Below are 15009 nucleotides of genomic sequence, written 5' to 3'. Positions count from 1 at the left end.
CATGTGGTTATTCCCACCTGGCTCTTTTCTGCTGGTTTTATTGAATACAGTTAAAAAAGATAAATTATCATCTTAAAAGGATGCTATGGAGGGTGTTAATAAGTTCTCTGTAACTTCAGGAGTGTTCAGTGGGGCCAGAGAAACTTGCAACCCTGCTTGAGGGAAGATAATGTGCTTCGTCAGCAGACATTCAATGCCCAGATCATCTGCAGACATGCAAAATGTCTCGGGAAGGACTGTATCATACCACATATATTTTCTACATCATGAAACTCGTTGCTGTGTATGAATTGATCATAATATTAAGTAAAACCTCAGCAGATATTAATTCTTTCATCTGTGTTAACTTAATCGGCACAACACTATCAGGTCAGGTCGATGGAACCATCACCCCATTCCATAGATAATAAAATCTAGGTACAGAGAGGTTCAGTAACTTAGCCAAGGCCACACTGTTGTGTCAAAACTAGGATTTGAACCCGTTTATTCTCATAATGGCTTCGAAACATCACACAATAATGCCTTCCTGGCTAATTGGCTGAGATGACTAAAGATAATGAGGACACCCCTCCCCGGAGCAAAAACATTTGTATTTACCCACTTATCGTCTTGATTCGAATATCTGATTCGGATTTTTCAACTCTTTTCATAGCTCTTCACTTCTATCTGTATTAGCATTATAGCAGAGTTTTTAAAGTTTTTTCATTTAATGCGTGCAGGATGGTTACTCTTGCAGAACATTCGTCTTTTACCTCAAGGAGTTAAGAACTAAATCAGATCTGTAATTGACTGACTTGTCTACTGACAGCCTTTGAAGTGCTGCCCCCCCACACACACCTTTTTTTTTCCTGTCTAAAGAACAAGATTGACGTCTCTTTATATGTTTGGAATTTTTCAGTGGTGTAAAGTGCCTGGTAACGATGGAAATTAACCTGAGGCTTTATCTAACTACCTTCCTTGCAACTTCATTGAAGTTCTGGTAACAATTAAAATTTTCATGCAAACAACTGTTCCCATCAGAAAAAATATATTCTTCTGGCTTGTCATGTCTTTTTTCAAAATCTCCTGGGCAGTAGAGGAAAGCCCTTTTCCTTGCCTTTCTTTCCACTGGACGCATCTGAATGAAAATTTCCCCCAGTCGAAATATACCGGCACATTAGAAACGCATACAAAGAAAACAAATGAAGTGAAAATTCGTCTTTAAATGGTCAGACTCTGAATCACTGAATAAAATGATCTGTCCTTGTGTCAGAAGGTGTTATCTCCTTAAGGAGAAATGAGCAAGAACGGGTCTATACAGGGAAGCGTTTGTGGTTTTGCTTCTGTTTATTTGGGCTAGCTTGAACTGTCCCCTACTGTTTTTCTTCCCAGTGTGAAGAGATGGACTATTATACATGGAACTCGTACGAATCTGATTCAAAGACTGTGTTCGTTTGACCTTTGAATATCAAATATGTAACATAAACAAAAATCTAAACAGTATCAACACATAACCAAGAGGCAAAAATGTGGGGAACATGGGTCAGTAGCAATTGAGCAAGCTACACATTTCTCGAGGAACGAAGAAAAAACAATTTCGATGCCATTCTGTGATACCAGCATTCTTTTTAGATCTTATTTGAAGTATCAGGCAGATGGACTGCCCTATATATCCAGAACCCCTATCTGCTGGCAGGCAGAAAGCCTGAGAACCTATCTTTAAAGTTATTTTAATATATCACTTTGGCCCGGATTAGCCAACTTCGGCATCGACCATTGGTACAGGAAAGGTTGGGAATTAATTTAAATTTGAGCTTACCCTTCCATCATCTCTTGCTGAGTGAGTTCCTTAGCCTGTGAGACATTCCTTTCAGATTTGATTTCTCCATTACTTGGTTGATATTCCTACCTTGAGAAAAAAAAAACCGGGGCAGGAGGAAAAGAGGACATGGTGGCTGTGAACGGTGTTGATAGAAACAGTCAAAGGAGTCAAAACGACCTTAAACCATTTGAAGAACATGTCCGTCCTCGCTCAGTTCTTCCGGTACATAACTGAATTTCCTATCTAAAATGATGTCAATTTCCTGAAACTAAAAATAAAATGAAAGGATTTTACTCCCTGTGGAAAGCTTGCAGTGGCAAAAAATATTCAGATAACTCCGTCTCAAATGTATTAGCCATCAATTGAGACCGGACAGTTATCAACATTTGCCTCAAAAATAAAACTTCACTAGCTTATAAGATCCACACTTTGGAAAGCAAAGTCAAAATTGGTAGAAAGTCTTAAACCAGGATTGGAAATTTGTTTTGTTTGTTTGTTGATGGCTATTATTATACATGTTACTTTCCTATCAATCTTTTCCCAGAAATATTAACCAAGTACCACAGTCACTGAGACCTCCTGCCTGTGTGTTCATAGCACCTACAGTTTACACTGCACAACTCAGCCTCTAATTGTGGTTTTTTCCCTCATATTTCCCCAGTTGTTTTATGGGTCATACTCTTGTATCCCCAATAGCTTGTAAGCTAACTGGGGTAACGATCATCCTTGCCCAGTGCCCTTCACAGACCTTAGCTCAGCATTAAGGCCAGAGACTATTCTTGATTAATATTTGAATGATTGATTGAACTTTTTAAAAAATCTAGTTAGCTTAGATCATATATTTTTAAAAATTTGTTTCAAGGGCAAAAAGAGGACCACTTGTCTACTCAAAACATTACTTAAGACTTGGCTATATTCTAGACACTGGGCCTAAGCTCTGACGGCAAATGAAAGTTTACACGTGCTCAATTTTAAAAACGACAACAGGAAAAGAGATTATTTCAATAGATAAAATTATATGCATATGACTTCTTCTTTTGGAAGTTAAAGGGAGAGGCACCTGGGGAAAGAACTGAGGTGAAAGATGAGAGCAGGACGAGAAGAAAAAAGACAGAGAAAATAAGGCAGTTTGGTAGGTAGTGGAGGCATGGGGAAGAGAGATATCTTGAGAAGTGAAGAGAGAAGTGTTTAGAAGAAGTTAAAGAATTCAGACCTTGGCATTTCTTATTAACCACAGTTTACAGCTTTTTAACTTCTATCATTAAATCTTCATACACTATAAATGGAACAGAAATAGTAATTAATCTCAAAGAGAACTTATTCTTTGGCCTGAAGCTTTGGCTCCCTGGGAATGAATACACTAAGCGGGGTTGGGGTCCTAAGTAAGGATGAAAGCAAAGAGGAAATAAGGGGGCTTTTAAGGCAAACTATAAAACAGTCAATCCAATAAGAGATCCCACAAAGAGAGCTTACAACTATAAATCAAATTCTAAAAGGAATTTGGCAAATCCAGTCTTACCCAGGCAGACATCAACGCCTACGCAGGATGGAGATGGGGCCAGTCAGGAGTGGGTTTCAGGACAGCTTAAAAGGGACAATTGGCAGCCAAGGCGCTCCTGGGAAAAGGCCGGGGATGTGTGGCCTAAGACACGGGCTTCAGGAGGCAGTGCTGGCAGGAGTGAAGCAGCAAAAGCAGTTTGGGGCTCACCAACATGGGTAGAATGCAGGGCTCCCCATCTATCCCCTTCTGGGCCAGGGCCCAGGGGAAAGAAAAATCTCGCAGATCCTCAGAAGATTCAGAGTAAAGGCACTGAACATATGGCTGCCCCTCCCCATTGGGGTGCTCTGGCCTCAGGCTAGAGGCATTTGGTTGTCTCAGCTCTCGGTCATTTCACTTTTAGGCCCTTAGCCATGCAGATGTTAAAGACTATTTGTGAAATCCTTCTGATTAGCAAGTGAAAAGCCATTGCAGACTGGCTCCTGGGATTTCGTTGGATTCAGAGAGGGACGGAGCAGCCTGCAGGTAACTGTGAATGCTGATTTCTAATTTATCAAAAGAGATATAGGACCGTGATTTAAAGTCTGCATCTTTGATCGGAAAACAAAAATCAAAGGTTTTTAAAATCACGTGAAATGAATTTACAGAGGAAGGGTAATGGCACAGGAAGGGCACCAGCTTCAGTCACACAGACCTGAGGTGGAATCCCAGCCACGGCGAGTATTATTTAATCTTTCTGAGGTTCAGCCTCCTCATCTGTAAAGTAGCAATAGAAATACCCACTTCTCAGTTTTATAGTAAAAAATGAAATAGTGTCTTCTATATGCCCAAACAATGCTGAGCTCATGGAAGACCTTTGACAGTACTTCTTCATATTCATTTTGTTTTCTGTCCAAAATTAAATTTACACGACCCTGGATCCCATTCATAGACATATATATTTAGATGTTTCATGGCTTAATTTTAATTTGTAGCTAAGAAAAGAAAAGAGATTCACAGGACAACAAAGCACTGATGTTTTCTTACTGTTACTAACATAGTATCTGAGGATGGTCGGATCCTTAAAATTAAAATTCTTAGGTCTTCTCATATGGCAGGAAGACAGACCATAGACGTGAAAGGTAAATCCTTAAAGAAAGATGCTTCCTATGCTTGGGTTTATATTTATAATTTTGATTAAAATTAATATTTTCACCTACCTCTGCTTCTCAGGTCCTGATTTAATATCCTTGAGGCCTGATGCCTAATGACCAACATGTGTTAATTTCCACGGCTCTTAAAATGGCGTGCCTGTCAGTGCTCCCAGGCACTCGGGCGATGGGTGTTAGCTGCAGAGCTTGCTGAATTTCCTTTCAAGTAGGATCTGTGCACACCACTAGGAGTTCCAGTGGTTCCAAAGCCAGATTGAGAACTTTTGGAAGAGTTGACTATGAATTAGTCAAATATAAAATCCATCCTAGGAGGATCTTTTTTTTTTAGCCTTTTCTGTGTATGAGTTGAGCACATATCAGAAAAAAAGAAGCATCAGGACATGAGAAGGTCAGGAGGGTATTTCACAGCCTTGTAGGATTTTTCTGATTTCTTTGGAAACTATGTAAATGAATTCCTTAAACACAGACTGTCATTGATTTTTTCCGATGCTCGTTGATTGCCTCTTCATTGCTTCATGTATGTGTTCTCCCCAAACATCTACTATCGATATTTCTCTCCCTCTACTCTGTCCCCAATCCATTATAAGTGTATCATTAAAACCTGTTTAATTTCCTATGAAAGATTATATTAAGTGCACTTTTAGTGTAATTATGTCAATAGTGGAAGATAAACATGTATTAGGCAGTGCAAAATGCTGATTATCTGTCAGGGCAAATCTGTTTATTTCAGATATAGCAATCTGACAACCCCCTGGTGTTAATCGGGAAAGTACATGCTCATGCCAGGTACAGTTTGGTGGAGTTCTGACAGCGAAATGCTCTCAATGGCCTCCTGCTGTGACATAGTCTTTATCACGTGTAAACCCGTATACATGTGTCTCTGTGTAATAAAAAGCAGACGTGTGGATTGTGTGTTTTAGGCATGTGTGATATGCTTATATTTGTGTGTTTTTGTATACATAGAAAGTGAAGTAGAATTTGGGAAGCGCCAGCATCCAGTCTGCATTAACAGCTCTGCGTAGGATGAAATGGCTTGAGAAAGGGGAGAGTGGATTACAGGATTAGGCTGCATGTTAGTTTGTGCCCAGGGCAGGGTTTGCCCTCAGTAATGTCAGCTCAGAGCCATTTGTATTAATCCACAGAAAAAGGAAAGAGCTGTTGCAAAGAAAGAGAATCAAGAGAGGTAGGTCTGGTACAGGATGTTCATCCGATTCTCATGGCAAACAGGCTTCTTTTATTCTCTTAACTTTTTTCCTTGAGATAATCGTTTCTAAATATATGCCAGAAACACTATTGACTGCCAGTTCTATTGGGCACGAAGTTCCTCTTTAAGGAAATAAAGCAAGATCAGGAAGTCAACATGGCCCGCGTGCCTTGGCTGAATTTCACCAGGTTTTTGTGCAGCAGAAAATGAATCGAAATGAAAACGAATTGAATATTCAGGCACAGTTTGCCAACCCCTCTGAAAAATAATTTTGTCTGACTTTATTACATTGTGATCATTTCCCGAATGCCATAAAGTGCTGAGTAGAATAATAAAAATTGATATGTATATTGACATTTCGGTTTTCTAAATAGAAGCCGAGAAAATACAAACAGCATTTGGTCTTTACAACTCTGCCGACCAACCATTCGTATGCTGACTAATTCACTTACTCTCGAATACCTCATTCGGCCTTAATATAAATGTCTTCTGAAATAATTTCTCCCCAGTAGATTATGCACGTCTTCAGTTTGATTCAGAATTTACATGAGTAGTTTGCATATTTTTGCATCAGAGTGCTGCTTTAAATTAGATAAAGGTCACTGTCATTCATAATCAAGAAGAAGGTGGATTAAAGGTCACAATTCAATAAAAAAAATCTGATTAGATGTAGAGATTTGTTCATGTGATTCAATATCATTGGATAAGTGGAAATCATGAATCAACAAATTACCCTCAGTAGAAGAGGTGGTGACTTGCTTTGCTGCCATCAAAAATATTCTGATTTTTTTCCCCAGTGTATAACTTGTTTGTCTCTGTGTCGTAGTGACGGTTGCTTCTGTTAACTCTTTTACCACTACGTGTCTTTTATAATGTCATTTGGTTTTAGGAGTGACATAAATGGCAATTTTATCTCCCAAATAAAGTAGTAGGTTATAATGAAATAATAATAGACAGATGTGGATTAGGAAGTCCCTAAGGACTTGTGGTTACTGCTCCCATTTTTTTCCCTGAGGTAGTTCCTAGCTCTTCCTCTCTTTTTAAAGGATGGAGCCGTCACACTGCATTTCTTCTCTTACATAACTATTTTATACCTCTCCTGGACACTTAAGAGCCCCTATAAACCCTTCCGAGTCTTAACATCTACTTGGTATTTCTGTTTGTGATTAGAATGGATAAGCATAAAATAGATGTAGCCAGTGACAGACAATTAGACTTTTTCAATTTGTTGAAGTTTTGAAGATATGTTTGACAATGACTTGAATAAATGGAAACTGGTTGCAAACAAACAAATGCTAAGTTGCCGTATATACTTATTTTGTCCATAAATCAATCTGAATACCTGAAGGAGAAAATTGATACACCTTTCATTTTTGTTTGCAGTTTTGATGTAAGTACTGGAGTGCTTACTGTAAAGGAACTCACTGTTACTAGTAAAAAATAAAGTCTTATTTCCTTATCTTCTATTTCTTTTCTTTTTCACAAATGCTGCCAACTTAAAGAAAAATCTACCTTTCTCTCCTTAATTGTTTGTCTACTTTTTTTGCTATACTGGCATCTTAGCATAGGATCATCCACCAAGAAAAAAAAGAAAAGAAAGATAGACAAGGAGGCACCAGCTTTTTAAAGCACATTGTTTATTTTTCCAAAGAAAATCAAACATTTTATAGGAACTATAAAGGTTAAATGGTTTAAGCAGATTATAATTAGTTAATTTTGTTAAACATATACCGGATCAATTTTACATTATTCTAATTACCTTTTGGAATAACTGGTTTGGTGAACAAATTCACTTGATGTTCAGGATCAAACAAAATTACCTTTCCTCTGGGTAGGCTTAAGTTTCACAAAATGATTTGGAAATGACCTCCTTTGCTTTCATCTAAAAATATCTTTGGATTTAGAAAATGATTAAAGTTGGATATATTGTGTACTAAACCAATCATATTTTATCATTTCATAGCTTATTCTTTCTTTAAAGAAGAATATAATGAAACTTCCTAAATAGATGTTTCCCCTTTAAGGAGACTCTTGAAATTCATGCAGTATCATGGTATTTGTAAGGCTGAGTCAACTCTTATTTCTGCCAAGAGACATATATTGTATTCTGGTAAGTTGATGAAGTTTTTTTCTGATAAGACATAGGAATGAAAGCTGGATAATCATTAAATATCATGGTCAATTAGATATGTTCTGATTTATGTCTCTGCATTGTATGTATGTGTATGTACCTATATTTATACATATAAATGGGCGATCCCTGAATTGTAAATACTAGATCTCAGGTAGCTGGGCAGTACATAAGAAACCACATAACTCTCTCTCACCCACCGCAATTTAGGGTATCTGGGAAGCAACTCGGGAGAATGCCAATATGATTTGCCCTTTTTTTGTCAATGTGGAGTTAGCAAGTGCATCTAGTGTCCAAAGATAGCTGTCTCTCTTTTTGCTTACAGAAGTAGTTCTCAGTTAGGGGTGATTTTGCTTCCCAGGGGACATTTGGTAATATCTGGAGACATTTTTGGTTTGAGTTGGGGCCGGGACGGGGGAGGGGGCAGGTCTCGGTATCACTGACCTTTACTGGGTGGAGGTCAGGCATGCTGCTAAATGCATAGGACAGCCTCTCACAGCAAAGAATTATCCTGCCCAAAATGTCAATCACCCCGTGGATGAAAAACCCTCTCTTATAAGAAAGAGGGAGATGTTTCTTCATTATGTGTACCTCTTTCTCCACACTCTAACTTCACATCATCCCAATGTGTGTCTGGCTAACTTCTCTTCACCCCTAGGAACCCTCAGGGATCACCATCACCTCACTCTGGAAATTTCTGCTGATGTGTCTTCTAAGTATGATGACACAGCTTTGTGTTACCACACCGCTGTATGCCTCTGAACTCTAATGATTGATTTGCCTTTCTGTATCCCATACTAGACTATAAATCTCCTGAGAATTGTACTTTGTATTGCTAACTTCTAGCACAGTTTGTGACATAACTGTCTTATTAAGATTTGTTGTTGAATGAAATCAAGCTTATCTCTAGAAACAATACTGTAGAGGGTGTTTGGTTTATCTTAAACAGCACTTAAGATCTACTCTAAGCATTGTGGATTAAATATACAAATTGTAGTTGCTGGCCTAAAAACATAACTATTTTTTTAGAAATTTGAAACACAACCATTTTTAAGTAGGGGGTCTGTCTGCATATTTATTTATATCTATATAGCTGGATGTGTTTTAAAACTTAATCATGTGTTTATGAAACATGGCATGATTGCATATTTTTTTTTTTTCAAGAAGGTATACATTTTAATGAAGACACTCCAAAATAAAATCAGGAATATATACATGTACCTAAATGAGGCATATTTTCACATTTACAACATTAAGTTTTTCTAATTCTAATGATTGTTTATATTTAAAATGTCAGATATTATATTTTCAATAAAATAGGAAAAAACACTCTCCACCTCTAAGGAACATGGATGCCTTTAACGCAATCACTGTTATTTCTGTGCTTTATGTTTTCTTTATCTCTGCATTTTGGATTCAAATATGGTCAATAACAGTATCAAATTATGAAAATACATATGCACAATTGAATAACAAGTGATTAGCTAACTTATTGATTGATATTAATCAATGAGAGTCCAGGATTACTTTTTACATCAATTGTTACACCTTTCAACAGGAACGTTGATAACTCTGCAGTTTGGCAATACTGTGTCCCTTTATTATTTCACGAAGAGGAAGAATGAAGTCACAATCTGACATGTCTCTGATGAATAAATATCAATGTAAGCAGCTAATTTGGGTAAATAGCAAAAAATTTACTTCAATAGAGCTTAAAGATTAAGAGCACAGATTCAGAACCAGAAAGATTTATGTTCCATAGATCTCTAAATAGCTCTGCCATTTAGAAGCTATAAGACCTTAAGCAAGTCGTTTGACTCCCTAAGCCTCATGTTCGTCTGCAAAATGGGGACAATACTGACATCTACTAATACCTACCTCACACGGCTGTTGTATAAACAAATGAACTGTCATTTAAAAAGGGAATTTTTTATGTGCCCATGAACACATGTTAGTTCAATAAATGGTGTCTATTATCAACACAGGAGTAGCTGCAGAGGTAACCATGTTAGTAATAGTAGCAGTGGTGGGGCACTATAAAATCCAAGATTTCTTTTATAATCTGAGAAATATACCAAATAACATTCCTATAACTTAAAATTGGATTTATATTAGAAAAAAAATTTACAAAATAAATTCTCTTATATGCTTTCTTCTTACTGCAGTCATAATACTCAACATCACTCATACTCTTTAACTATTCTAATTCTGTCTCCTTTCTCCTACTTCCATCCCTCTGTTGCATGTAACATTCATTTTACCCTCCACCAATTTTATGATGTTGTTTGCAAATTTGTTTAAAGGAAATTTTGAGAGTAGGTTCCAGACTTAAAGCTTCTTTAGCAAACCCAACACCATTTTTTTCTCTATCTCCTTGTCCTGCCGTGGCTCAGAACAACATAATCATAAACACAAAACCAGGTTTGTTTTTTTTTTAACAGGGTGCATCACAGATAAGGGAGGTGTGAAATATGCAAATTTTTCTTAAACTTAGGAGAATTCCATCCTTTCTCCTCCATTGATCCCAACAGCCCACTGTGCCAAACCTGTCTTTGAGAATAGCATTTCTACAGGCTGACCACAGAGATCAGGCTCAATGAATCCTTTCTGAATGGGACTGGAATAATGAACATTTCTAGCAAATGGTTCTATAAAGGCTAAAATAATCATGAGACAAATGACCATGAGTTTTTAAAATTGTATTCATTAATTTTACTTCTTAGAGTAAGGCAATAATTAAAAAGGAAATTAAGATCCATGTACCATTTTGTCTTCTAGGGCTTCGAGGTCAAATATTTCTTGGAACTATTCTTTCAATCTTTCTATAAACATACATAGGTGAAGTTCATAAGGTATGGTTACTAGTAGACTTTAATAGTTTAAAATTTTTGTTTTAATTTTAAAATAATTGAGGCACAGCACTCATTTCAAAACTTCAGGAAATAAAATACTTTGACTATATATTTGGAAGGGCTACTACTCTTTTACCAACATATTTAAAATACAAATGCTGACATTTAAAAAAAACTTGTTTATTAAAATATATATGAATTACATTGTATATACATATTATGCATATTATATAATTGTATATTATAGATATAATTATATATAATACATAATGTAATACAGCATGTGTGTCTATATATATATAATATATATTATGAACCAACTAGTGTGAATCCTTAACTTCTACCTGGGGATGAGGAAGGGGTAAAACAGAGAGCTCTGTCTTTGGGCCTTCACCTTTCCCACATTCATTACAAACAAAAAAAATACGTATATCCAGGTTACACATGAAACAAACCTGAAAAAACTTAATCAATATTATATATGACAACAAGCAATAAATATAAGTTAGTACAAGATAAGTGATAATTCTGTACATCAGTTAAAAATGTTAAATTGCGCAACTTTAAATGGGGCTCTCTGGCTGGGAAACTTAGAGAGAAAAAGATTTACGTATTTTGGTTAATCAAGTTTAATTTGCACCAATGGTGAGATCCAGCAGCTAAGAAAGCATACTACCGCCTTAGGCTAAATTAACAGACATTGTAAGAAGGACAGTTGGAAGAATAGTCCCACTAAATTCTCTAATTATTAGAACACATCTAACATACTGCAATTAGTCTTCTGTATTTAAAGGAGAACATTGAAAAACAGCGTGTCAAAAAATATGTGGCCAAGTTGGAGAGGAGTTTAAAAACTATGTCACATGAGGAATAATAAAGGAACCAAAGCATTTGGCTTAGAAGAGAGAAGACTAATGGCTAGCCCCGTGACTAAGCGGTGAAGTTGGCACGCTTCACTTTGGCGGCCCAGGGTTTCGTGGGTTCGGATCCTGGGCGCGGACACGGCACTGCTCGTCAGGCCATGGTAAGGCAGCGTCCCACGTAGCACAACCAGAGGCATTCATAACTAGAATGTACGACTATGTACTGGGGGCCTTTGGGGAGAAGAAGAAAAGAAGATTGGCAATAGATGTTAGCTCAGCTGCCAATCTTTAAAAAAAAGTAGTATTAAGATTAAAAAAAAGGAAGAGAGAAGACTAAGGGGAGATATAATAAAAAATTGATATGGATATCTTTCAATAAATATTTATTGACATTCTCTGGCACGCACTGTGCTTAAGTATAAAATAAACAGAGAAAACAAAAAAACATCTTTTACCCTTTTGTTAATGGACTTTAAAGTCAAGAGGAAGAGACAAGACTTTAAATAAATAATCATGCAAATTAACATTTGATAACAAATAGGGATAAGGAAGGAAACAAAAAGCTACAATAAAAAAATAAACTGATCTGTTATAATTGGGATGGGGTGTATTGTCAGGGAAGGCTCTCTAAAGATGCGACATTTAAATCAAATAAATAAAGGTGGGGGGTAGGCTTGATCTCAAACAATGATAATAGCATATGCAAAGTATCATAATCAAGGTTCCTAAGGTGGAAAAAAGCTTAGTAAAATTGAGGAAAGGAAAGAGGAGAGGGTGATTAGAGCACATCAATGAATAAGAAAGAATGGTGTGAACAGAAAGCAGGGCCACACTCTTATAGCCCTTTGGAGCCACATTAAGGCTTCTATTCTAAGTGCCAGGAGAAGCTATGAAGACTTTAAGCAGAGAGTAAGGCAAGGAGATTTGCTTTTTACCGAGATCCTTTTGGCTTTGTCTGGATGATGTATTGGAAAGGGGCTAGAGGCGGTGAGGAAAGCACTTCAGAGGCTGTTGCAGCAGAAGAGGCAAGAAGAGAGAAAGGTCGTTTGGCCTCAAGTGGAGAAGATGGAGATTGAATAAAAAAGAGAGATTCAAAGATATTTTAGAAGTAATATCAAGAGAATTTGATGGTGGATTGAATGAGGTTGTAGAGAAGGAAATCTGGTGCCAAGCAAGACCCCCATTTTCTGGTATAAATAACTAGAAGAATTGCTGAGAAACAGGTGAGGAAACTTTCAAGCAAAAATTCAAATGCCTTGTTTTGGCCACAATAAGTTTGAGAAGCTGGGTCAATTGTTTAAATAACAACCACCACAAAACTGTAAAGACAGTTTTCATATTATTTGGGTGAATATTTGGTGAATTGCCAGGCAGAAGAGAGAGCAGAATTGTTTTGTGTTCTTCAAAAGAGCAGACCCTCAACCACAATGTCAAATTTACCAGGAGGTCAATTTCAACTCAGTATAGGAAAGCACTGTTTTTAAGAACTAAACTATCCAAAAAAGTGAGGAGGGCCTTAGACGAGGATAAGTTTCTCCTCACAGTAGCTACGCTGGCAGAGACCAAAGTCTACAGGAAATGGTTGCACTTTGTGGAAGATTGGACTTGAGTCTCTTTCAATGCTATTGTGTTCAACATCCAGATATCCAGATAGCAAGTTTTAAAACTTTGAGAAGAAAACAAAGAACATTCTTACTTAGGTCACCACAGGTGTTTGGTAAACCCTTTAATTTTTGATTGCTACTGGGCGTGTCCCTGGCACCTTTCTACCAGAAGGGTTATTGATTGCATCAAGCAGCTATTGGCTCTTTACTGAAATGTGCACACTTTTCCTCTCCAGTAAGTGAAGGTTATCACAACGCCAGAAGTGAGCTACAAGGCTTAGAAGCTTAGAGTTCTCTTCCATTATCACCCTAAACTCTCCTCGTGAACGTGTTGCTAATTTATTACGGCTTGCTTTCTTGTTGTGCTTAAACTTAGCCTCAAGCATCCTTCTGCAGCCGGCACTCCCAGACAATCAATACCCACTGATTGGCATTGTCATTTGAGATGATATTCATCCCAGCTGTTATGAGTGCTCAACCCCATGACTCACAGCTCTTGAGGGTGTCTACCCTCACAGACTCCACAGGGATGTGAAGCTGTGATTTCTTCTAAGCCCAGAGGATCTCCACGAGAATTAATACCACTAGTCAGCCAGATGAATCTTCTTTCTTCTCCCCTTGGTAGTGCTTTATATTTTTTTCCCTGAAAAACTTGGTAAATTTAAGAAGATTCTGCAGTATGACCCATATAGGCAGGTGGAAAGATTACCGTGTCTTTAGGTTTGTCATAATATCTCGGTGTGTGACCCTGCCTTAAATGGAAAGTGGGAAAAAGAATTGGCCACATAGCCAGGCATCCCATGATAGACACTGTAGCTAATCAGAGCCAGAGATTTGAGGCAAAACATCCCAGTCCTTAGGGGAAAGAAAAGCTTCCTTTTTCTTTCTCATAGACTTTCATCTTCAGTAAGAATTGTGTGCTTTGTGATTGTGGTTCAGGGAGAGTACCTATCACATTAGAGTTCAATTTTAATATATCTCGAGCTCTTTAATAAGACAGTCTGTTAAGACGAGGGCACTGACTGATTAATAAGTTGGTTCAAGTAGACTTTCATTCGGGTCTCAGGAATAAGTGCTCTGTCTAGTTGATAAATTTCCACACTAAACACAAACGTTGTTATTTGTCATATACTAACTGTTTTAATGGGCCATTCTTCATGATCTTTAACAACTATCAATTGATCTCTAGGACTCAGATGTCGCACTGCAATCCAGCTATGTTCAAATAATCTAAGTTTAAGTGAACTATAATAGAAGAGAAGAAAAAAATATTAATTTGCTCTCAGGACAGATATATATTAAGCACATAGATGAAGATGTGAACGACAAGCAGTGACTCAGAGCTCTTATTTTTCTCCACCGCAGAACTCTAGTAATCAATCCAGACAGTTATATCTTCAGATCCTCAGGTTTTAATAAAGGTAAGTCTAAGAATTCTACTTAGACTTTCAGACCATTACATCACGAACCATCAGAAATAATCAGAGATGTTTTAAATCAGCTGGGAGATAACCTGATCGATTTCATACTTGTAAAACATAAACTCTAGAGGTAGCTTAATTTCCACATTCATCATTTGTGATTATTTTTCCAGTTCCTCCTTGCCTGAAAAGCTGCCTCGAACTCAGATTTCCCTTTAGCAGACTGGCAGGCCTAGGACACTTATACAAATGAAACCCAAAATGCTTAGAAACGAAATGAGTTGTTTTTTAAAGAGGTTCAGGGCAAACACTTATGTCCTAAGAGTACAAAGGAATATGCCTCCTTCTTTATCTGATTGTCTCCAGTGGTAACATTAGCACATCAATGTTTTATGCATTTCATACATAATGCTCCATGTGATTATCAAATCCAGACTGTAGACCTGAATCAAGCTTGTTGAGAATGGAATGGAACGGGAGGAAG

The 15009-nt window shown here is 37.3% G+C and overlaps 1 protein-coding gene and 1 long non-coding RNA gene across 11 annotated transcripts in view; one reads left to right on the top strand and one right to left on the bottom strand.

The window, feature by feature from the left end:
• LOC139079166 (uncharacterized) overlaps positions 1-1976 on the bottom strand; it is a 69164-nt gene extending 67188 nt beyond the window's left edge. Inside the window, exon 1 of the long non-coding RNA XR_011532518.1 lies at positions 1799-1976. This is a non-coding gene — a long non-coding RNA (uncharacterized lncRNA). The remainder of the gene's footprint in view (positions 1-1798) is intronic.
• ADGRL2 (adhesion G protein-coupled receptor L2) overlaps positions 1-15009 on the top strand; it is a 594788-nt gene that overhangs the window by 2855 nt on the left and 576924 nt on the right. The window lies entirely within an intron of this gene.

This window comes from Equus przewalskii, chromosome 24, assembly GCF_037783145.1.
Source record: "Equus przewalskii isolate Varuska chromosome 24, EquPr2, whole genome shotgun sequence".
Lineage (NCBI taxonomy): Eukaryota > Metazoa > Chordata > Mammalia > Perissodactyla > Equidae > Equus > Equus przewalskii.
The sequence above is the reverse complement of the archived record's forward strand: the minus strand, read 5'-3'. Positions and strand labels throughout refer to the sequence as shown.